The following is a 22,997-nucleotide window of genomic DNA, read 5'->3' on the forward strand; positions in this document are numbered from 1 at the left end:
TCACACAAGAACAACCACTATATATTAAATATATGTTGACTGAAAATTCATCAACCTAAAATTTGTATTTGCTTCTCTGGCAGTTTAAAAAGGAGATACTATATGTGTCTATCTTATTTACTTCACAGGGTCATTCTCAGTTTATTTGATCCCCTAGAATGTTTGATTAAACCTTCTTTTTTTTTCTTGTGAAAGCAAGGCCTTTTTCCCATCAACTTTCTCAAAGGGTTTTCCAAAGAAGACTTCTTCCAGGAGACATATAGCACAGAGACGTGCTTTGGAAGCATAATCTGTGCCCCCGGATTACAACTATAAGGCTCTACGTGAAGCAAGTGAGAAAGCCATCCCGTTGGCAACCATCTTTTTAATATCCAGCAAAGATTCCAAGAATTATTCAGCTGCTAATCTGATTTTGGCCATTAAGTAACAGTTCTCTTTTAAAACCTTTCTAAATATTTCCAAGCACATTCTCAATCTATTATTTGAAAGTCCTGAATACTCTCTCTCAATATGCTGGGACCTGTGATGGCAGCTGTGGACAAGACCGAGGCATGGGGAAGAAAGGCAATGGCCATCCATAAAAGTAACCAAAACCCAGACCCAAACACAGAACGCAGAGTTTGGTGAATTAGCTGCACAACTCAAGGCGGAGAAGGTGGTTTCCTATAGTACAATGTGTCCTGCAGAGGCAGCATTTAGCATTCTTTGTATACCCATGCTAGACATGGATAGTGGTCAGAAAAGAAAGTTCACTTTGGTAAAATTATCATGACTGAGGGAATTGAGTGAGGAAAGGAGAATAGAGTGGAGTATGAAAGGAGGGGGATCTTTTAGAGCTATAGTTATCCTCTATCAATTAATCAATCAGTCAAGTTCCAATCTTGTGCCACTGGGACAAAGTTAATCTTCAAAACTGATACTGCCACGGTCAGTGTGGAAATGTAGTTTATTACCTTCATAGCTGCGGGCAATATTTGAATGTTTGTTGACAACTGAGATGTATTTGCTATAAAGATGGATTGATGTCAATTAATCCTCCAATGATGTATCTCTTGGATAGAGAAAGGTCCAATCTGCCACCATTTGGAAAACGTAAAACAAGGATGGATTGATGTCAATTAATCCTCCAATGATGTATCTCTTGGATAGAGAAAGGTCCAATCTGCCATTATTTGGAAAACGTAAAACAAGGCATGAGCCAGTATGTTGTGGTGCTGTGGCTTAGTTGGTTAAAGCGCCTGTCTAGTAAACAGGAGATCCTGAGTTCGAATCTCAGCAGTGCCTATTTTAGCTCTAGAATTGGAAAACTATCTTATGTGCCTCATCATTATTGCACCGAATCTACATCTCTTGCGTTATGGCACATAAATCACACAAGAACAACCACTATATATTAAATATATGTTGACTGAAAATTCATCAACCTAAAATTTGTATTTGCTTCTCTGGCAGTTTAAAAAGGAGATACTATATGTGTCTATCTTATTTACTTCACAGGGTCATTCTCAGTTTATTTGATCCCCTAGAATGTTTGATTAAACCTTCTTTTTTTTTCTTGTGAAAGCAAGGCCTTTTTCCCATCAACTTTCTCAAAGGGTTTTCCAAAGAAGACTTCTTCCAGGAGACATATAGCACAGAGACGTGCTTTGGAAGCATAATCTGTGCCCCCGGATTACAACTATAAGGCTCTACGTGAAGCAAGTGAGAAAGCCATCCCGTTGGCAACCATCTTTTTAATATCCAGCAAAGATTCCAAGAATTATTCAGCTGCTAATCTGATTTTGGCCATTAAGTAACAGTTCTCTTTTAAAACCTTTCTAAATATTTCCAAGCACATTCTCAATCTATTATTTGAAAGTCCTGAATACTCTCTCTCAATATGCTGGGACCTGTGATGGCAGCTGTGGACAAGACGAAGGCATGGGGAAGAAAGGCAATGGCCATCCATAAAAGTAACCAAAACCCAGACCCAAACACAGAACGCAGAGTTTGGTGAATTAGCTGCACAACTCAAGGCGGAGAAGGTGGTTTCCTATAGTACAATGTGTCCTGCAGAGGCAGCATTTAGCATTCTTTGTATACCCATGCTAGACATGGATAGTGGTCAGAAAAGAAAGTTCACTTTGGTAAAATTATCATGACTGAGGGAATTGAGTGAGGAAAGGAGAATAGAGTGGAGTATGAAAGGAGGGGGATCTTTTAGAGCTATAGTTATCCTCTATCAATTAATCAATCAGTCAAGTTCCAATCTTGTGCCACTGGGACAAAGTTAATCTTCAAAACTGATACTGCCACGGTCAGTGTGGAAATGTAGTTTATTACCTTCATAGCTGCGGGCAATATTTGAATGTTTGTTGACAACTGAGATGTATTTGCTATAAAGATGGATTGATGTCAATTAATCCTCCAATGATGTATCTCTTGGATAGAGAAAGGTCCAATCTGCCACCATTTGGAAAACGTAAAACAAGGATGGATTGATGTCAATTAATCCTCCAATGATGTATCTCTTGGATAGAGAAAGGTCCAATCTGCCATTATTTGGAAAACGTAAAACAAGGCATGAGCCAGTATGTTGTGGTGCTGTGGCTTAGTTGGTTAAAGCGCCTGTCTAGTAAACAGGAGATCCTGAGTTCGAATCTCAGCAGTGCCTATTTTAGCTCTAGAATTGGAAAACTATCTTATGTGCCTCATCATTATTGCACCGAATCTACATCTCTTGCGTTATGGCACATAAATCACACAAGAACAACCACTATATATTAAATATATGTTGACTGAAAATTCATCAACCTAAAATTTGTATTTGCTTCTCTGGCAGTTTAAAAAGGAGATACTATATGTGTCTATCTTATTTACTTCACAGGGTCATTCTCAGTTTATTTGATCCCCTAGAATGTTTGATTAAACCTTCTTTTTTTTTCTTGTGAAAGCAAGGCCTTTTTCCCATCAACTTTCTCAAAGGGTTTTCCAAAGAAGACTTCTTCCAGGAGACATATAGCACAGAGACGTGCTTTGGAAGCATAATCTGTGCCCCCGGATTACAACTATAAGGCTCTACGTGAAGCAAGTGAGAAAGCCATCCCGTTGGCAACCATCTTTTTAATATCCAGCAAAGATTCCAAGAATTATTCAGCTGCTAATCTGATTTTGGCCATTAAGTAACAGTTCTCTTTTAAAACCTTTCTAAATATTTCCAAGCACATTCTCAATCTATTATTTGAAAGTCCTGAATACTCTCTCTCAATATGCTGGGACCTGTGATGGCAGCTGTGGACAAGACGGAGGCATGGGGAAGAAAGGCAATGGCCATCCATAAAAGTAACCAAAACCCAGACCCAAACACAGAACGCAGAGTTTGGTGAATTAGCTGCACAACTCAAGGCGGAGAAGGTGGTTTCCTATAGTACAATGTGTCCTGCAGAGGCAGCATTTAGCATTCTCTGTATACCCATGCTAGACATGGATAGTGGTCAGAAAAGAAAGTTCACTTTGGTAAAATTATCATGACTGAGGGAATTGAGTGAGGAAAGGAGAATAGAGTGGAGTATGAAAGGAGGGGGATCTTTTAGAGCTATAGTTATCCTCTATCAATTAATCAATCAGTCAAGTTCCAATCTTGTGCCACTGGGACAAAGTTAATCTTCAAAACTGATACTGCCACGGTCTGTGTGGAAATGTAGTTTATTACCTTCATAGCTGCGGGCAATATTTGAATGTTTGTTGACAACTGAGATGTATTTGCTATAAAGATGGATTGATGTCAATTAATCCTCCAATGATGTATCTCTTGGATAGAGAAAGGTCCAATCTGCCACCATTTGGAAAACGTAAAACAAGGATGGATTGATGTCAATTAATCCTCCAATGATGTATCTCTTGGATAGAGAAAGGTCCAATCTGCCATTATTTGGAAAACGTAAAACAAGGCATGAGCCAGTATGTTGTGGTGCTGTGGCTTAGTTGGTTAAAGCGCCTGTCTAGTAAACAGGAAATCCTGAGTTCGAATCTCAGCAGTGCCTATTTTAGCTCTAGAATTGGAAAACTATCTTATGTGCCTCATCATTATTGCACCGAATCTACATCTCTTGCGTTATGGCACATAAATCACACAAGAACAACCACTATATATTAAATATATGTTGACTGAAAATTCATCAACCTAAAATTTGTATTTGCTTCTCTGGCAGTTTAAAAAGGAGATACTATATGTGTCTATCTTATTTACTTCACAGGGTCATTCTCAGTTTATTTGATCCCCTAGAATGTTTGATTAAACCTTCTTTTTTTTTCTTGTGAAAGCAAGGCCTTTTTCCCATCAACTTTCTCAAAGGGTTTTCCAAAGAAGACTTCTTCCAGGAGACATATAGCACAGAGACGTGCTTTGGAAGCATAATCTGTGCCCCCGGATTACAACTATAAGGCTCTACGTGAAGCAAGTGAGAAAGCCATCCCGTTGGCAACCATCTTTTTAATATCCAGCAAAGATTCCAAGAATTATTCAGCTGCTAATCTGATTTTGGCCATTAAGTAACAGTTCTCTTTTAAAACCTTTCTAAATATTTCCAAGCACATTCTCAATCTATTATTTGAAAGTCCTGAATACTCTCTCTCAATATGCTGGGACCTGTGATGGCAGCTGTGGACAAGACGGAGGCATGGGGAAGAAAGGCAATGGCCATCCATAAAAGTAACCAAAACCCAGACCCAAACACAGAACGCAGAGTTTGGTGAATTAGCTGCACAACTCAAGGCGGAGAAGGTGGTTTCCTATAGTACAATGTGTCCTGCAGAGGCAGCATTTAGCATTCTTTGTATACCCATGCTAGACATGGATAGTGGTCAGAAAAGAAAGTTCACTTTGGTAAAATTATCATGACTGAGGGAATTGAGTGAGGAAAGGAGAAAAGAGTGGAGTATGAAAGGAGGGGGATCTTTTAGAGCTATAGTTATCCTCTATCAATTAATCAATCAGTCAAGTTCCAATCTTGTGCCACTGGGACAAAGTTAATCTTCAAAACTGATACTGCCACGGTCAGTGTGGAAATGTAGTTTATTACCTTCATAGCTGCGGGCAATATTTGAATGTTTGTTGACAACTGAGATGTATTTGCTATAAAGATGGATTGATGTCAATTAATCCTCCAATGATGTATCTCTTGGATAGAGAAAGGTCCAATCTGCCACCATTTGGAAAACGTAAAACAAGGATGGATTGATGTCAATTAATCCTCCAATGATGTATCTCTTGGATAGAGAAAGGTCCAATCTGCCATCATTTGGAAAACGTAAAACAAGGATGGATTGATGTCAATTAATCCTCCAATGATGTATCTCTTGGATAGAGAAAGGTCCAATCTGCCATTATTTGGAAAACGTAAAACAAGGCATGAGCCAGTATGTTGTGGTGCTGTGGCTTAGTTGGTTAAAGCGCCTGTCTAGTAAACAGGAGATCCTGAGTTCGAATCTCAGCAGTGCCTATTTTAGCTCTAGAATTGGAAAACTATCTTATGTGCCTCATCATTATTGCACCGAATCTACATCTCTTGCGTTATGGCACATAAATCACACAAGAACAACCACTATATATTAAATATATTTTGACTGAAAATTCATCAACCTAAAATTTGTATTTGCTTCTCTGGCAGTTTAAAAAGGAGATACTATATGTGTCTATCTTATTTACTTCACAGGGTCATTCTCAGTTTATTTGATCCCCTAGAATGTTTGATTAAACCTTCTTTTTTTTTCTTGTGAAAGCAAGGCCTTTTTCCCATCAACTTTCTCAAAGGGTTTTCCAAAGAAGACTTCTTCCAGGAGACATATAGCACAGAGACGTGCTTTGGAAGCATAATCTGTGCCCCCGGATTACAACTATAAGGCTCTACGTGAAGCAAGTGAGAAAGCCATCCCGTTGGCAACCATCTTTTTAATATCCAGCAAAGATTCCAAGAATTATTCAGCTGCTAATCTGATTTTGGCCATTAAGTAACAGTTCTCTTTTAAAACCTTTCTAAATATTTCCAAGCACATTCTCAATCTATTATTTGAAAGTCCTGAATACTCTCTCTCAATATGCTGGGACCTGTGATGGCAGCTGTGGACAAGACGGAGGCATGGGGAAGAAAGGCAATGGCCATCCATAAAAGTAACCAAAACCCAGACCCAAACACAGAACGCAGAGTTTGGTGAATTAGCTGCACAACTCAAGGCGGAGAAGGTGGTTTCCTATAGTACAATGTGTCCTGCAGAGGCAGCATTTAGCATTCTTTGTATACCCATGCTAGACATGGATAGTGGTCAGAAAAGAAAGTTCACTTTGGTAAAATTATCATGACTGAGGGAATTGAGTGAGGAAAGGAGAATAGAGTGGAGTATGAAAGGAGGGGGATCTTTTAGAGCTATAGTTATCCTCTATCAATTAATCAATCAGTCAAGTTCCAATCTTGTGCCACTGGGACAAAGTTAATCTTCAAAACTGATACTGCCACGGTCAGTGTGGAAATGTAGTTTATTACCTTCATAGCTGCGGGCAATATTTGAATGTTTGTTGACAACTGAGATGTATTTGCTATAAAGATGGATTGATGTCAATTAATCCTCCAATGATGTATCTCTTGGATAGAGAAAGGTCCAATCTGCCACCATTTGGAAAACGTAAAACAAGGATGGATTGATGTCAATTAATCCTCCAATGATGTATCTCTTGGATAGAGAAAGGTCCAATCTGCCATTATTTGGAAAACGTAAAACAAGGCATGAGCCAGTATGTTGTGGTGCTGTGGCTTAGTTGGTTAAAGCGCCTGTCTAGTAAACAGGAGATCCTGAGTTCGAATCTCAGCAGTGCCTATTTTAGCTCTAGAATTGGAAAACTATCTTATGTGCCTCATCATTATTGCACCGAATCTACATCTCTTGCGTTATGGCACATAAATCACACAAGAACAACCACTATATATTAAATATATGTTGACTGAAAATTCATCAACCTAAAATTTGTATTTGCTTCTCTGGCAGTTTAAAAAGGAGATACTATATGTGTCTATCTTATTTACTTCACAGGGTCATTCTCAGTTTATTTGATCCCCTAGAATGTTTGATTAAACCTTCTTTTTTTTTCTTGTGAAAGCAAGGCCTTTTTCCCATCAACTTTCTCAAAGGGTTTTCCAAAGAAGACTTCTTCCAGGAGACATATAGCACAGAGACGTGCTTTGGAAGCATAATCTGTGCCCCCGGATTACAACTATAAGGCTCTACGTGAAGCAAGTGAGAAAGCCATCCCGTTGGCAACCATCTTTTTAATATCCAGCAAAGATTCCAAGAATTATTCAGCTGCTAATCTGATTTTGGCCATTAAGTAACAGTTCTCTTTTAAAACCTTTCTAAATATTTCCAAGCACATTCTCAATCTATTATTTGAAAGTCCTGAATACTCTCTCTCAATATGCTGGGACCTGTGATGGCAGCTGTGGACAAGACGGAGGCATGGGGAAGAAAGGCAATGGCCATCCATAAAAGTAACCAAAACCCAGACCCAAACACAGAATGCAGAGTTTGGTGAATTAGCTGCACAACTCAAGGCGGAGAAGGTGGTTTCCTATAGTACAATGTGTCCTGCAGAGGCAGCATTTAGCATTCTCTGTATACCCATGCTAGACATGGATAGTGGTCAGAAAAGAAAGTTCACTTTGGTAAAATTATCATGACTGAGGGAATTGAGTGAGGAAAGGAGAATAGAGTGGAGTATGAAAGGAGGGGGATCTTTTAGAGCTATAGTTATCCTCTATCAATTAATCAATCAGTCAAGTTCCAATCTTGTGCCACTGGGACAAAGTTAATCTTCAAAACTGATACTGCCACGGTCTGTGTGGAAATGTAGTTTATTACCTTCATAGCTGCGGGCAATATTTGAATGTTTGTTGACAACTGAGATGTATTTGCTATAAAGATGGATTGATGTCAATTAATCCTCCAATGATGTATCTCTTGGATAGAGAAAGGTCCAATCTGCCACCATTTGGAAAACGTAAAACAAGGATGGATTGATGTCAATTAATCCTCCAATGATGTATCTCTTGGATAGAGAAAGGTCCAATCTGCCATTATTTGGAAAACGTAAAACAAGGCATGAGCCAGTATGTTGTGGTGCTGTGGCTTAGTTGGTTAAAGCGCCTGTCTAGTAAACAGGAAATCCTGAGTTCGAATCTCAGCAGTGCCTATTTTAGCTCTAGAATTGGAAAACTATCTTATGTGCCTCATCATTATTGCACCGAATCTACATCTCTTGCGTTATGGCACATAAATCACACAAGAACAACCACTATATATTAAATATATGTTGACTGAAAATTCATCAACCTAAAATTTGTATTTGCTTCTCTGGCAGTTTAAAAAGGAGATACTATATGTGTCTATCTTATTTACTTCACAGGGTCATTCTCAGTTTATTTGATCCCCTAGAATGTTTGATTAAACCTTCTTTTTTTTTCTTGTGAAAGCAAGGCCTTTTTCCCATCAACTTTCTCAAAGGGTTTTCCAAAGAAGACTTCTTCCAGGAGACATATAGCACAGAGACGTGCTTTGGAAGCATAATCTGTGCCCCCGGATTACAACTATAAGGCTCTACGTGAAGCAAGTGAGAAAGCCATCCCGTTGGCAACCATCTTTTTAATATCCAGCAAAGATTCCAAGAATTATTCAGCTGCTAATCTGATTTTGGCCATTAAGTAACAGTTCTCTTTTAAAACCTTTCTAAATATTTCCAAGCACATTCTCAATCTATTATTTGAAAGTCCTGAATACTCTCTCTCAATATGCTGGGACCTGTGATGGCAGCTGTGGACAAGACGGAGGCATGGGGAAGAAAGGCAATGGCCATCCATAAAAGTAACCAAAACCCAGACCCAAACACAGAACGCAGAGTTTGGTGAATTAGCTGCACAACTCAAGGCGGAGAAGGTGGTTTCCTATAGTACAATGTGTCCTGCAGAGGCAGCATTTAGCATTCTTTGTATACCCATGCTAGACATGGATAGTGGTCAGAAAAGAAAGTTCACTTTGGTAAAATTATCATGACTGAGGGAATTGAGTGAGGAAAGGAGAAAAGAGTGGAGTATGAAAGGAGGGGGATCTTTTAGAGCTATAGTTATCCTCTATCAATTAATCAATCAGTCAAGTTCCAATCTTGTGCCACTGGGACAAAGTTAATCTTCAAAACTGATACTGCCACGGTCAGTGTGGAAATGTAGTTTATTACCTTCATAGCTGCGGGCAATATTTGAATGTTTGTTGACAACTGAGATGTATTTGCTATAAAGATGGATTGATGTCAATTAATCCTCCAATGATGTATCTCTTGGATAGAGAAAGGTCCAATCTGCCACCATTTGGAAAATGTAAAACAAGGATGGATTGATGTCAATTAATCCTCCAATGATGTATCTCTTGGATAGAGAAAGGTCCAATCTGCCATCATTTGGAAAACGTAAAACAAGGATGGATTGATGTCAATTAATCCTCCAATGATGTATCTCTTGGATAGAGAAAGGTCCAATCTGCCATTATTTGGAAAACGTAAAACAAGGCATGAGCCAGTATGTTGTGGTGCTGTGGCTTAGTTGGTTAAAGCGCCTGTCTAGTAAACAGGAGATCCTGAGTTCGAATCTCAGCAGTGCCTATTTTAGCTCTAGAATTGGAAAACTATCTTATGTGCCTCATCATTATTGCACCGAATCTACATCTCTTGCGTTATGGCACATAAATCACACAAGAACAACCACTATATATTAAATATATTTTGACTGAAAATTCATCAACCTAAAATTTGTATTTGCTTCTCTGGCAGTTTAAAAAGGAGATACTATATGTGTCTATCTTATTTACTTCACAGGGTCATTCTCAGTTTATTTGATCCCCTAGAATGTTTGATTAAACCTTCTTTTTTTTTCTTGTGAAAGCAAGGCCTTTTTCCCATCAACTTTCTCAAAGGGTTTTCCAAAGAAGACTTCTTCCAGGAGACATATAGCACAGAGACGTGCTTTGGAAGCATAATCTGTGCCCCCGGATTACAACTATAAGGCTCTACGTGAAGCAAGTGAGAAAGCCATCCCGTTGGCAACCATCTTTTTAATATCCAGCAAAGATTCCAAGAATTATTCAGCTGCTAATCTGATTTTGGCCATTAAGTAACAGTTCTCTTTTAAAACCTTTCTAAATATTTCCAAGCACATTCTCAATCTATTATTTGAAAGTCCTGAATACTCTCTCTCAATATGCTGGGACCTGTGATGGCAGCTGTGGACAAGACGGAGGCATGGGGAAGAAAGGCAATGGCCATCCATAAAAGTAACCAAAACCCAGACCCAAACACAGAACGCAGAGTTTGGTGAATTAGCTGCACAACTCAAGGCGGAGAAGGTGGTTTCCTATAGTACAATGTGTCCTGCAGAGGCAGCATTTAGCATTCTTTGTATACCCATGCTAGACATGGATAGTGGTCAGAAAAGAAAGTTCACTTTGGTAAAATTATCATGACTGAGGGAATTGAGTGAGGAAAGGAGAATAGAGTGGAGTATGAAAGGAGGGGGATCTTTTAGAGCTATAGTTATCCTCTATCAATTAATCAATCAGTCAAGTTCCAATCTTGTGCCACTGGGACAAAGTTAATCTTCAAAACTGATACTGCCACGGTCAGTGTGGAAATGTAGTTTATTACCTTCATAGCTGCGGGCAATATTTGAATGTTTGTTGACAACTGAGATGTATTTGCTATAAAGATGGATTGATGTCAATTAATCCTCCAATGATGTATCTCTTGGATAGAGAAAGGTCCAATCTGCCACCATTTGGAAAACGTAAAACAAGGATGGATTGATGTCAATTAATCCTCCAATGATGTATCTCTTGGATAGAGAAAGGTCCAATCTGCCATTATTTGGAAAACGTAAAACAAGGCATGAGCCAGTATGTTGTGGTGCTGTGGCTTAGTTGGTTAAAGCGCCTGTCTAGTAAACAGGAGATCCTGACTTCGAATCTCAGCAGTGCCTATTTTAGCTCTAGAATTGGAAAACTATCTTATGTGCCTCATCATTATTGCACCGAATCTACATCTCTTGCGTTATGGCACATAAATCACACAAGAACAACCACTATATATTAAATATATGTTGACTGAAAATTTATCAACCTAAAATTTGTATTTGCTTCTCTGGCAGTTTAAAAAGGAGATACTATATGTGTCTATCTTATTTACTTCACAGGGTCATTCTCAGTTTATTTGATCCCCTAGAATGTTTGATTAAACCTTCTTTTTTTTTCTTGTGAAAGCAAGGCCTTTTTCCCATCAACTTTCTCAAAGGGTTTTCCAAAGAAGACTTCTTCCAGGAGACATATAGCACAGAGACGTGCTTTGGAAGCATAATCTGTGCCCCCGGATTACAACTATAAGGCTCTACGTGAAGCAAGTGAGAAAGCCATCCCGTTGGCAACCATCTTTTTAATATCCAGCAAAGATTCCAAGAATTATTCAGCTGCTAATCTGATTTTGGCCATTAAGTAACAGTTCTCTTTTAAAACCTTTCTAAATATTTCCAAGCACATTCTCAATCTATTATTTGAAAGTCCTGAATACTCTCTCTCAATATGCTGGGACCTGTGATGGCAGCTGTGGACAAGACGGAGGCATGGGGAAGAAAGGCAATGGCCATCCATAAAAGTAACCAAAACCCAGACCCAAACACAGAACGCAGAGTTTGGTGAATTAGCTGCACAACTCAAGGCGGAGAAGGTGGTTTCCTATAGTACAATTTGTCCTGCAGAGGCAGCATTTAGCATTCTTTGTATACCCATGCTAGACATGGATAGTGGTCAGAAAAGAAAGTTCACTTTGGTAAAATTATCATGACTGAGGGAATTGAGTGAGGAAAGGAGAATAGAGTGGAGTATGAAAGGAGGGGGATCTTTTAGAGCTATAGTTATCCTCTATCAATTAATCAATCAGTCAAGTTCCAATCTTGTGCCACTGGGACAAAGTTAATCTTCAAAACTGATACTGCCACGGTCAGTGTGGAAATGTAGTTTATTACCTTCATAGCTGCGGGCAATATTTGAATGTTTGTTGACAACTGAGATGTATTTGCTATAAAGATGGATTGATGTCAATTAATCCTCCAATGATGTATCTCTTGGATAGAGAAAGGTCCAATCTGCCACCATTTGGAAAACGTAAAACAAGGATGGATTGATGTCAATTAATCCTCCAATGATGTATCTCTTGGATAGAGAAAGGTCCAATCTGCCATTATTTGGAAAACGTAAAACAAGGCATGAGCCAGTATGTTGTGGTGCTGTGGCTTAGTTGGTTAAAGCCCCTGTCTAGTAAACAGGAGATCCTGAGTTCGAATCTCAGCAGTGCCTATTTTAGCTCTAGAATTGGAAAACTATCTTATGTGCCTCATCATTATTGCACCGAATCTACATCTCTTGCGTTATGGCACATAAATCACACAAGAACAACCACTATATATTAAATATATGTTGACTGAAAATTCATCAATCTAAAATTTGTATTTGCTTCTCTGGCAGTTTAAAAAGGAGATACTATATGTGTCTATCTTATTTACTTCACAGGGTCATTCTCAGTTTATTTGATCCCCTAGAATGTTTGATTAAACCTTCTTTTTTTTTCTTGTGAAAGCAAGGCCTTTTTCCCATCAACTTTCTCAAAGGGTTTTCCAAAGAAGACTTCTTCCAGGAGACATATAGCACAGAGACGTGCTTTGGAAGCATAATCTGTGCCCCCGGATTACAACTATAAGGCTCTACGTGAAGCAAGTGAGAAAGCCATCCCGTTGGCAACCATCTTTTTAATATCCAGCAAAGATTCCAAGAATTATTCAGCTGCTAATCTGATTTTGGCCATTAAGTAACAGTTCTCTTTTAAAACCTTTCTAAATATTTCCAAGCACATTCTCAATCTATTATTTGAAAGTCCTGAATACTCTCTCTCAATATGCTGGGACCTGTGATGGCAGCTGTGGACAAGACGAAGGCATGGGGAAGAAAGGCAATGGCCATCCATAAAAGTAACCAAAACCCAGACCCAAACACAGAACGCAGAGTTTGGTGAATTAGCTGCACAACTCAAGGCGGAGAAGGTGGTTTCCTATAGTACAATGTGTCCTGCAGAGGCAGCATTTAGCATTCTTTGTATACCCATGCTAGACATGGATAGTGGTCAGAAAAGAAAGTTCACTTTGGTAAAATAATCATGACTGAGGGAATTGAGTGAGGAAAGGAGAATAGAGTGGAGTATGAAAGGAGGGGGATCTTTTAGAGCTATAATAATCCTCTATCAATTAATCAATCAGTCAAGTTCCAATCTTGTGCCACTGGGACAAAGTTAATCTTCAAAACTGATACTGCCACGGTCAGTGTGGAAATGTAGTTTATTACCTTCATAGCTGCGGGCAATATTTGAATGTTTGTTGACAACTGAGATGTATTTGCTATAAAGATGGATTGATGTCAATTAATCCTCCAATGATGTATCTCTTGGATAGAGAAAGGTCCAATCTGCCACCATTTGGAAAACGTAAAACAAGGATGGATTGATGTCAATTAATCCTCCAATGATGTATCTCTTGGATAGAGAAAGGTCCAATCTGCCATTATTTGGAAAACGTAAAACAAGGCATGAGCCAGTATGTTGTGGTGCTGTGGCTTAGTTGGTTAAAGCGCCTGTCTAGTAAACAGGAGATCCTGAGTTCGAATCTCAGCAGTGCCTATTTTAGCTCTAGAATTGGAAAACTATCTTATGTGCCTCATCATTATTGCACCGAATCAACATCTCTTGCGTTATGGCACATAAATCACACAAGAACAACCACTATATATTAAATATATGTTGACTGAAAATTCATCAACCTAAAATTTGTATTTGCTTCTCTGGCAGTTTAAAAAGGAGATACTATATGTGTCTATCTTATTTACTTCACAGGGTCATTCTCAGTTTATTTGATCCCCTAGAATGTTTGATTAAACCTTCTTTTTTTTTCTTGTGAAAGCAAGGCCTTTTTCCCATCAACTTTCTCAAAGGGTTTTCCAAAGAAGACTTCTTCCAGGAGACATATAGCACAGAGACGTGCTTTGGAAGCATAATCTGTGCCCCCGGATTACAACTATAAGGCTCTACGTGAAGCAAGTGAGAAAGCCATCCCGTTGGCAACCATCTTTTTAATATCCAGCAAAGATTCCAAGAATTATTCAGCTGCTAATCTGATTTTGGCCATTAAGTAACAGTTCTCTTTTAAAACCTTTCTAAATATTTCCAAGCACATTCTCAATCTATTATTTGAAAGTCCTGAATACTCTCTCTCAATATGCTGGGACCTGTGATGGCAGCTGTGGACAAGACGGAGGCATGGGGAAGAAAGGCAATGGCCATCCATAAAAGTAACCAAAACCCAGACCCAAACACAGAACGCAGAGTTTGGTGAATTAGCTGCACAACTCAAGGCGGAGAAGGTGGTTTCCTATAGTACAATGTGTCCTGCAGAGGCAGCATTTAGCATTCTTTGTATACCCATGCTAGACATGGATAGTGGTCAGAAAAGAAAGTTCACTTTGGTAAAATTATCATGACTGAGGGAATTGAGTGAGGAAAGGAGAATAGAGTGGAGTATGAAAGGAGGGGGATCTTTTAGAGCTATAGTTATCCTCTATCAATTAATCAATCAGTCAAGTTCCAATCTTGTGCCACTGGGACAAAGTTAATCTTCAAAACTGATACTGCCACGGTCAGTGTGGAAATGTAGTTTATTACCTTCATAGCTGCGGGCAATATTTGAATGTTTGTTGACAACTGAGATGTATTTGCTATAAAGATGGATTGATGTCAATTAATCCTCCAATGATGTATCTCTTGGATAGAGAAAGGTCCAATCTGCCACCATTTGGAAAACGTAAAACAAGGATGGATTGATGTCAATTAATCCTCCAATGATGTATCTCTTGGATAGAGAAAGGTCCAATCTGCCATTATTTGGAAAACGTAAAACAAGGCATGAGCCAGTATGTTGTGGTGCTGTGGCTTAGTTGGTTAAAGCGCCTGTCTAGTAAACAGGAGATCCTGAGTTCGAATCTCAGCAGTGCCTATTTTAGCTCTAGAATTGGAAAACTATCTTATGTGCCTCATCATTATTGCACCGAATCTACATCTCTTGCGTTATGGCACATAAATCACACAAGAACAACCACTATATATTAAATATATGTTGACTGAAAATTCATCAACCTAAAATTTGTATTTGCTTCTCTGGCAGTTTAAAAAGGAGATACTATATGTGTCTATCTTATTTACTTCACAGGGTCATTCTCAGTTTATTTGATCCCCTAGAATGTTTGATTAAACCTTCTTTTTTTTTCTTGTGAAAGCAAGGCCTTTTTCCCATCAACTTTCTCAAAGGGTTTTCCAAAGAAGACTTCTTCCAGGAGACATATAGCACAGAGACGTGCTTTGGAAGCATAATCTGTGCCCCCGGATTACAACTATAAGGCTCTACGTGAAGCAAGTGAGAAAGCCATCCCGTTGGCAACCATCTTTTTAATATCCAGCAAAGATTCCAAGAATTATTCAGCTGCTAATCTGATTTTGGCCATTAAGTAACAGTTCTCTTTTAAAACCTTTCTAAATATTTCCAAGCACATTCTCAATCTATTATTTGAAAGTCCTGAATACTCTCTCTCAATATGCTGGGACCTGTGATGGCAGCTGTGGACAAGACGGAGGCATGGGGAAGAAAGGCAATGGCCATCCATAAAAGTAACCAAAACCCAGACCCAAACACAGAACGCAGAGTTTGGTGAATTAGCTGCACAACTCAAGGCGGAGAAGGTGGTTTCCTATAGTACAATTTGTCCTGCAGAGGCAGCATTTAGCATTCTTTGTATACCCATGCTAGACATGGATAGTGGTCAGAAAAGAAAGTTCACTTTGGTAAAATTATCATGACTGAGGGAATTGAGTGAGGAAAGGAGAATAGAGTGGAGTATGAAAGGAGGGGGATCTTTTAGAGCTATAGTTATCCTCTATCAATTAATCAATCAGTCAAGTTCCAATCTTGTGCCACTGGGACAAAGTTAATCTTCAAAACTGATACTGCCACGGTCAGTGTGGAAATTTAGTTTATTACCTTCATAGCTGCGGGCAATATTTGAATGTTTGTTGACAACTGAGATGTATTTGCTATAAAGATGGATTGATGTCAATTAATCCTCCAATGATGTATCTCTTGGATAGAGAAAGGTCCAATCTGCCACCATTTGGAAAACGTAAAACAAGGATGGATTGATGTCAATTAATCCTCCAATGATGTATCTCTTGGATAGAGAAAGGTCCAATCTGCCATTATTTGGAAAACGTAAAACAAGGCATGAGCCAGTATGTTGTGGTGCTGTGGCTTAGTTGGTTAAAGCGCCTGTCTAGTAAACAGGAGATCCTGAGTTCGAATCTCAGCAGTGCCTATTTTAGCTCTAGAATTGGAAAACTATCTTATGTGCCTCACAATTATTGCACCGAATCTACATCTCTTGCGTTATGGCACATAAATCACACAAGAACAACCACTATATATTAAATATATGTTGACTGAAAATTCATCAACCTAAAATTTGTATTTGCTTCTCTGGCAGTTTAAAAAGGAGATACTATATGTGTCTATCTTATTTACTTCACAGGGTCATTCTCAGTTTATTTGATCCCCTAGAATGTTTGATTAAACCTTCTTTTTTTTTCTTGTGAAAGCAAGGCCTTTTTCCCATCAACTTTCTCAAAGGGTTTTCCAAAGAAGACTTCTTCCAGGAGACATATAGCACAGAGACGTGCTTTGGAAGCATAATCTGTGCCCCCGGATTACAACTATAAGGCTCTACGTGAAGCAAGTGAGAAAGCCATCCCGTTGGCAACCATCTTTTTAATATCCAGCAAAGATTCCAAGAATTATTCAGCTGCTAATCTGATTTTGGCCATTAAGTAACAGTTCTCTTTTAAAACCTTTCTAAATATTTCCAAGCACATTCTCAATCTATTATTTGAAAGTCCTGAATACTCTCTCTCAATATGCTGGGACCTGTGATGGCAGCTGTGGACAAGACGAAGGCATGGGGAAGAAAGGCAATGGCCATCCATAAAAGTAACCAAAACCCAGACCCAAACACAGAACGCAGAGTTTGGTGAATTAGCTGCACAACTCAAGGCGGAGAAGGTGGTTTCCTATAGTACAATGTGTCCTGCAGAGGCAGCATTTAGCATTCTTTGTATACCCATGCTAGACATGGATAGTGGTCAGAAAAGAAAGTTCACTTTGGTAAAATTATCATGACTGAGGGAATTGAGTGAGGAAAGGAGAATAGAGTGGAGTATGAAAGGAGGGGGATCTTTTAGAGCTATAATAATCCTCTATCAATTAATCAATCAGTCAAGTTCCAATCTTGTGCCACTGGGACAAAGTTAATCTTCAAAACTGATACTGCCACGGTCAGTGTGGAAATGTAGTTTATTACCTTCATAGCTGCGGGCAATATTTGAATGTTTGTTGACAACTGAGATGTATTTGCTATAAAGATGGATTGATGTCAATTAATCCTCCAATGATGTATCTCTTGGATAGAGAAAGGTCCAATCTGCCACCATTTGGAAAACGTAAAACAAGGATGGATTGATGTCAATTAATCCTCCAATGATGTATCTCTTGGATAGAGAAAGGTCCAATCTGCCATTATTTGGAAAACGTAAAACAAGGCATGAGCAAGTATGTTGTGGTGCTGTGGCTTAGTTGGTTAAAGCGCCTGTCTAGTAAACAGGAGATCCTGAGTTCGAATCTCAGCAGTGCCTATTTTAGCTCTAGAATTGGAAAACTATCTTATGTGCCTCATCATTATTGCACCGAATCAACATCTCTTGCGTTATGGCACATAAATCACACAAGAACAACCACTATATATTAAATATATGTTGACTGAAAATTCATCAACCTAAAATTTGTATTTGCTTCTCTGGCAGTTTAAAAAGGAGATACTATATGTGTCTATCTTATTTACTTCACAGGGTCATTCTCAGTTTATTTGATCCCCTAGAATGTTTGATTAAACCTTCTTTTTTTTTCTTGTGAAAGCAAGGCCTTTTTCCCATCAACTTTCTCAAAGGGTTTTCCAAAGAAGACTTCTTCCAGGAGACATATAGCACAGAGACGTGCTTTGGAAGCATAATCTGTGCCCCCGGATTACAACTATAAGGCTCTACGTGAAGCAAGTGAGAAAGCCATCCCGTTGGCAACCATCTTTTTAATATCCAGCAAAGATTCCAAGAATTATTCAGCTGCTAATCTGATTTTGGCCATTAAGTAACAGTTCTCTTTTAAAACCTTTCTAAATATTTCCAAGCACATTCTCAATCTATTATTTGAAAGTCCTGAATACTCTCTCTCAATATGCTGGGACCTGTGATGGCAGCTGTGGACAAGACGGAGGCATGGGGAAGAAAGGCAATGGCCATCCATAAAAGTAACCAAAACCCAGACCCAAACACAGAACGCAGAGTTTGGTGAATTAGCTGCACAACTCAAGGCGGAGAAGGTGGTTTCCTATAGTACAATGTGTCCTGCAGAGGCAGCATTTAGCATTCTTTGTATACCCATGCTAGACATGGATAGTGGTCAGAAAAGAAAGTTCACTTTGGTAAAATTATCATGACTGAGGGAATTGAGTGAGGAAAGGAGAATAGAGTGGAGTATGAAAGGAGGGGGATCTTTTAGAGCTATAGTTATCCTCTATCAATTAATCAATCAGTCAAGTTCCAATCTTGTGCCACTGGGACAAAGTTAATCTTCAAAACTGATACTGCCACGGTCAGTGTGGAAATGTAGTTTATTACCTTCATAGCTGCGGGCAATATTTGAATGTTTGTTGACAACTGAGATGTATTTGCTATAAAGATGGATTGATGTCAATTAATCCTCCAATGATGTATCTCTTGGATAGAGAAAGGTCCAATCTGCCACCATTTGGAAAACGTAAAACAAGGATGGATTGATGTCAATTAATCCTCCAATGATGTATCTCTTGGATAGAGAAAGGTCCAATCTGCCATTATTTGGAAAACGTAAAACAAGGCATGAGCCAGTATGTTGTGGTGCTGTGGCTTAGTTGGTTAAAGCGCCTGTCTAGTAAACAGGAGATCCTGAGTTCGAATCTCAGCAGTGCCTATTTTAGCTCTAGAATTGGAAAACTATCTTATGTGCCTCATCATTATTGCACCGAATCTACATCTCTTGCGTTATGGCACATAAATCACACAAGAACAACCACTATATATTAAATATATGTTGACTGAAAATTCATCAACCTAAAATTTGTATTTGCTTCTCTGGCAGTTTAAAAAGGAGATACTATATGTGTCTATCTTATTTACTTCACAGGGTCATTCTCAGTTTATTTGATCCCCTAGAATGTTTGATTAAACCTTGTTTTTTTTTCTTGTGAAAGCAAGGCCTTTTTCCCATCAACTTTCTCAAAGGGTTTTCCAAAGAAGACTTCTTCCAGGAGACATATAGCACAGAGACGTGCTTTGGAAGCATAATCTGTGCCCCCGGATTACAACTATAAGGCTCTACGTGAAGCAAGTGAGAAAGCCATCCCGTTGGCAACCATCTTTTTAATATCCAGCAAAGATTCCAAGAATTATTCAGCTGCTAATCTGATTTTGGCCATTAAGTAACAGTTCTCTTTTAAAACCTTTCTAAATATTTCCAAGCACATTCTCAATCTATTATTTGAAAGTCCTGAATACTCTCTCTCAATATGCTGGGACCTGTGATGGCAGCTGTGGACAAGACGGAGGCATGGGGAAGAAAGGCAATGGCCATCCATAAAAGTAACCAAAACCCAGACCCAAACACAGAACGCAGAGTTTGGTGAATTAGCTGCACAACTCAAGGCGGAGAAGGTGGTTTCCTATAGTACAATGTGTCCTGCAGAGGCAGCATTTAGCATTCTTTGTATACCCATGCTAGACATGGATAGTGGTCAGAAAAGAAAGTTCACTTTGGTAAAATTATCATGACTGAGGGAATTGAGTGAGGAAAGGAGAATAGAGTGGAGTATGAAAGGAGGGGGATCTTTTAGAGCTATAGTTATCCTCTATCAATTAATCAATCAGTCAAGTTCCAATCTTGTGCCACTGGGACAAAGTTAATCTTCAAAACTGATACTGCCACGGTCAGTGTGGAAATGTAGTTTATTACCTTCATAGCTGCGGGCAATATTTGAATGTTTGTTGACAACTGAGATGTATTTGCTATAAAGATGGATTGATGTCAATTAATCCTCCAATGATGTATCTCTTGGATAGAGAAAGGTCCAATCTGCCACCATTTGGAAAACGTAAAACAAGGATGGATTGATGTCAATTAATCCTCCAATGATGTATCTCTTGGATAGAGAAAGGTCCAATCTGCCATTATTTGGAAAACGTAAAACAAGGCATGAGCCAGTATGTTGTGGTGCTGTGGCTTAGTTGGTTAAAGCGCCTGTCTAGTAAACAGGAGATCCTGAGTTCGAATCTCAGCAGTGCCTATTTTAGCTCTAGAATTGGAAAACTATCTTATGTGCCTCATCATTATTGCACCGAATCTACATCTCTTGCGTTATGGCACATAAATCACACAAGAACAACCACTATATATTAAATATATGTTGACTGAAAATTCATCAACCTAAAATTTGTATTTGCTTCTCTGGCAGTTTAAAAAGGAGATACTATATGTGTCTATCTTATTTACTTCACAGGGTCATTCTCAGTTTATTTGATCCCCTAGAATGTTTGATTAAACCTTCTTTTTTTTTCTTGTGAAAGCAAGGCCTTTTTCCCATCAACTTTCTCAAAGGGTTTTCCAAAGAAGACTTCTTCCAGGAGACATATAGCACAGAGACGTGCTTTGGAAGCATAATCTGTGCCCCCGGATTACAACTATAAGGCTCTACGTGAAGCAAGTGAGAAAGCCATCCCGTTGGCAACCATCTTTTTAATATCCAGCAAAGATTCCAAGAATTATTCAGCTGCTAATCTGATTTTGGCCATTAAGTAACAGTTCTCTTTTAAAACCTTTCTAAATATTTCCAAGCACATTCTCAATCTATTATTTGAAAGTCCTGAATACTCTCTCTCAATATGCTGGGACCTGTGATGGCAGCTGTGGACAAGACGGAGGCATGGGGAAGAAAGGCAATGGCCATCCATAAAAGTAACCAAAACCCAGACCCAAACACAGAACGCAGAGTTTGGTGAATTAGCTGCACAACTCAAGGCGGAGAAGGTGGTTTCCTATAGTACAATGTGTCCTGCAGAGGCAGCATTTAGCATTCTTTGTATACCCATGCTAGACATGGATAGTGGTCAGAAAAGAAAGTTCACTTTGGTAAAATTATCATGACTGAGGGAATTGAGTGAGGAAAGGAGAATAGAGTGGAGTATGAAAGGAGGGGGATCTTTTAGAGCTATAGTTATCCTCTATCAATTAATCAATCAGTCAAGTTCCAATCTTGTGCCACTGGGACAAAGTTAATCTTCAAAACTGATACTGCCACGGTCTGTGTGGAAATGTAGTTTATTACCTTCATAGCTGCGGGCAATATTTGAATGTTTGTTGACAACTGAGATGTATTTGCTATAAAGATGGATTGATGTCAATTAATCCTCCAATGATGTATCTCTTGGATAGAGAAAGGTCCAATCTGCCACCATTTGGAAAACGTAAAACAAGGATGGATTGATGTCAATTAATCCTCCAATGATGTATCTCTTGGATAGAGAAAGGTCCAATCTGCCATTATTTGGAAAACGTAAAACAAGGCATGAGCCAGTATGTTGTGGTGCTGTGGCTTAGTTGGTTAAAGCGCCTGTCTAGTAAACAGGAGATCCTGAGTTCGAATCTCAGCAGTGCCTATTTTAGCTCTAGAATTGGAAAACTATCTTATGTGCCTCATCATTATTGCACCGAATCTACATCTCTTGCGTTATGGCACATAAATCACACAAGAACAACCACTATATATTAAATATATGTTGACTGAAAATTCATCAACCTAAAATTTGTATTTGCTTCTCTGGCAGTTTAAAAAGGAGATACTATATGTGTCTATCTTATTTACTTCACAGGGTCATTCTCAGTTTATTTGATCCCCTAGAATGTTTGATTAAACCTTCTTTTTTTTTCTTGTGAAAGCAAGGCCTTTTTCCCATCAACTTTCTCAAAGGGTTTTCCAAAGAAGACTTCTTCCAGGAGACATATAGCACAGAGACGTGCTTTGGAAGCATAATCTGTGCCCCCGGATTACAACTATAAGGCTCTACGTGAAGCAAGTGAGAAAGCCATCCCGTTGGCAACCATCTTTTTAATATCCAGCAAAGATTCCAAGAATTATTCAGCTGCTAATCTGATTTTGGCCATTAAGTAACAGTTCTCTTTTAAAACCTTTCTAAATATTTCCAAGCACATTCTCAATCTATTATTTGAAAGTCCTGAATACTCTCTCTCAATATGCTGGGACCTGTGATGGCAGCTGTGGACAAGACGGAGGCATGGGGAAGAAAGGCAATGGCCATCCATAAAAGTAACCAAAACCCAGACCCAAACACAGAACGCAGAGTTTGGTGAATTAGCTGCACAACTCAAGGCGGAGAAGGTGGTTTCCTATAGTACAATGTGTCCTGCAGAGGCAGCATTTAGCATTCTTTGTATACCCATGCTAGACATGGATAGTGGTCAGAAAAGAAAGTTCACTTTGGTAAAATTATCATGACTGAGGGAATTGAGTGAGGAAAGGAGAATAGAGTGGAGTATGAAAGGAGGGGGATCTTTTAGAGCTATAGTTATCCTCTATCAATTAATCAATCAGTCAAGTTCCAATCTTGTGCCACTGGGACAAAGTTAATCTTCAAAACT

The 22,997-nt window shown here is 38.9% G+C and overlaps 16 non-coding genes across 16 annotated transcripts; all 16 read left to right on the forward strand.

The window, feature by feature from the left end:
- Positions 1 to 1,210: 1,210 nt before the first annotated feature.
- Positions 1,211 to 1,284, forward strand: TRNAT-AGU (transfer RNA threonine (anticodon AGU)). The gene has a single exon. It is a non-coding gene; the product is annotated as a tRNA-Thr (tRNA).
- A 1,295-nt stretch (positions 1,285 to 2,579) lies between these two features.
- TRNAT-AGU (transfer RNA threonine (anticodon AGU)) lies at positions 2,580 to 2,653 on the forward strand. The gene has a single exon. It is a non-coding gene; the product is annotated as a tRNA-Thr (tRNA).
- A 1,295-nt stretch (positions 2,654 to 3,948) lies between these two features.
- On the forward strand, positions 3,949 to 4,022 carry TRNAT-AGU (transfer RNA threonine (anticodon AGU)). The gene has a single exon. It is a non-coding gene; the product is annotated as a tRNA-Thr (tRNA).
- A 1,384-nt stretch (positions 4,023 to 5,406) lies between these two features.
- On the forward strand, positions 5,407 to 5,480 carry TRNAT-AGU (transfer RNA threonine (anticodon AGU)). The gene has a single exon. It is a non-coding gene; the product is annotated as a tRNA-Thr (tRNA).
- A 1,295-nt stretch (positions 5,481 to 6,775) lies between these two features.
- On the forward strand, positions 6,776 to 6,849 carry TRNAT-AGU (transfer RNA threonine (anticodon AGU)). Its single transcript has one exon. It is a non-coding gene; the product is annotated as a tRNA-Thr (tRNA).
- A 1,295-nt stretch (positions 6,850 to 8,144) lies between these two features.
- Positions 8,145 to 8,218, forward strand: TRNAT-AGU (transfer RNA threonine (anticodon AGU)). The gene has a single exon. It is a non-coding gene; the product is annotated as a tRNA-Thr (tRNA).
- A 1,384-nt stretch (positions 8,219 to 9,602) lies between these two features.
- Positions 9,603 to 9,676, forward strand: TRNAT-AGU (transfer RNA threonine (anticodon AGU)). Its single transcript has one exon. It is a non-coding gene; the product is annotated as a tRNA-Thr (tRNA).
- A 1,295-nt stretch (positions 9,677 to 10,971) lies between these two features.
- TRNAT-AGU (transfer RNA threonine (anticodon AGU)) lies at positions 10,972 to 11,045 on the forward strand. Its single transcript has one exon. It is a non-coding gene; the product is annotated as a tRNA-Thr (tRNA).
- Positions 11,046 to 12,340: 1,295 nt separating this feature from the next.
- Positions 12,341 to 12,414, forward strand: TRNAT-AGU (transfer RNA threonine (anticodon AGU)). The gene has a single exon. It is a non-coding gene; the product is annotated as a tRNA-Thr (tRNA).
- A 1,295-nt stretch (positions 12,415 to 13,709) lies between these two features.
- Positions 13,710 to 13,783, forward strand: TRNAT-AGU (transfer RNA threonine (anticodon AGU)). Its single transcript has one exon. It is a non-coding gene; the product is annotated as a tRNA-Thr (tRNA).
- A 1,295-nt stretch (positions 13,784 to 15,078) lies between these two features.
- TRNAT-AGU (transfer RNA threonine (anticodon AGU)) lies at positions 15,079 to 15,152 on the forward strand. Its single transcript has one exon. It is a non-coding gene; the product is annotated as a tRNA-Thr (tRNA).
- Positions 15,153 to 16,447: 1,295 nt separating this feature from the next.
- TRNAT-AGU (transfer RNA threonine (anticodon AGU)) lies at positions 16,448 to 16,521 on the forward strand. Its single transcript has one exon. It is a non-coding gene; the product is annotated as a tRNA-Thr (tRNA).
- A 1,295-nt stretch (positions 16,522 to 17,816) lies between these two features.
- TRNAT-AGU (transfer RNA threonine (anticodon AGU)) lies at positions 17,817 to 17,890 on the forward strand. Its single transcript has one exon. It is a non-coding gene; the product is annotated as a tRNA-Thr (tRNA).
- A 1,295-nt stretch (positions 17,891 to 19,185) lies between these two features.
- TRNAT-AGU (transfer RNA threonine (anticodon AGU)) lies at positions 19,186 to 19,259 on the forward strand. Its single transcript has one exon. It is a non-coding gene; the product is annotated as a tRNA-Thr (tRNA).
- A 1,295-nt stretch (positions 19,260 to 20,554) lies between these two features.
- TRNAT-AGU (transfer RNA threonine (anticodon AGU)) lies at positions 20,555 to 20,628 on the forward strand. Its single transcript has one exon. It is a non-coding gene; the product is annotated as a tRNA-Thr (tRNA).
- Positions 20,629 to 21,923: 1,295 nt separating this feature from the next.
- TRNAT-AGU (transfer RNA threonine (anticodon AGU)) lies at positions 21,924 to 21,997 on the forward strand. Its single transcript has one exon. It is a non-coding gene; the product is annotated as a tRNA-Thr (tRNA).
- The last annotated feature ends 1,000 nt before the right edge of the window (positions 21,998 to 22,997 follow it).

Source organism: Pelobates fuscus, chromosome 3 (genome assembly GCF_036172605.1).
Source record: "Pelobates fuscus isolate aPelFus1 chromosome 3, aPelFus1.pri, whole genome shotgun sequence".
In the NCBI taxonomy this organism is placed as follows: Eukaryota; Metazoa; Chordata; class Amphibia; order Anura; family Pelobatidae; genus Pelobates; species Pelobates fuscus.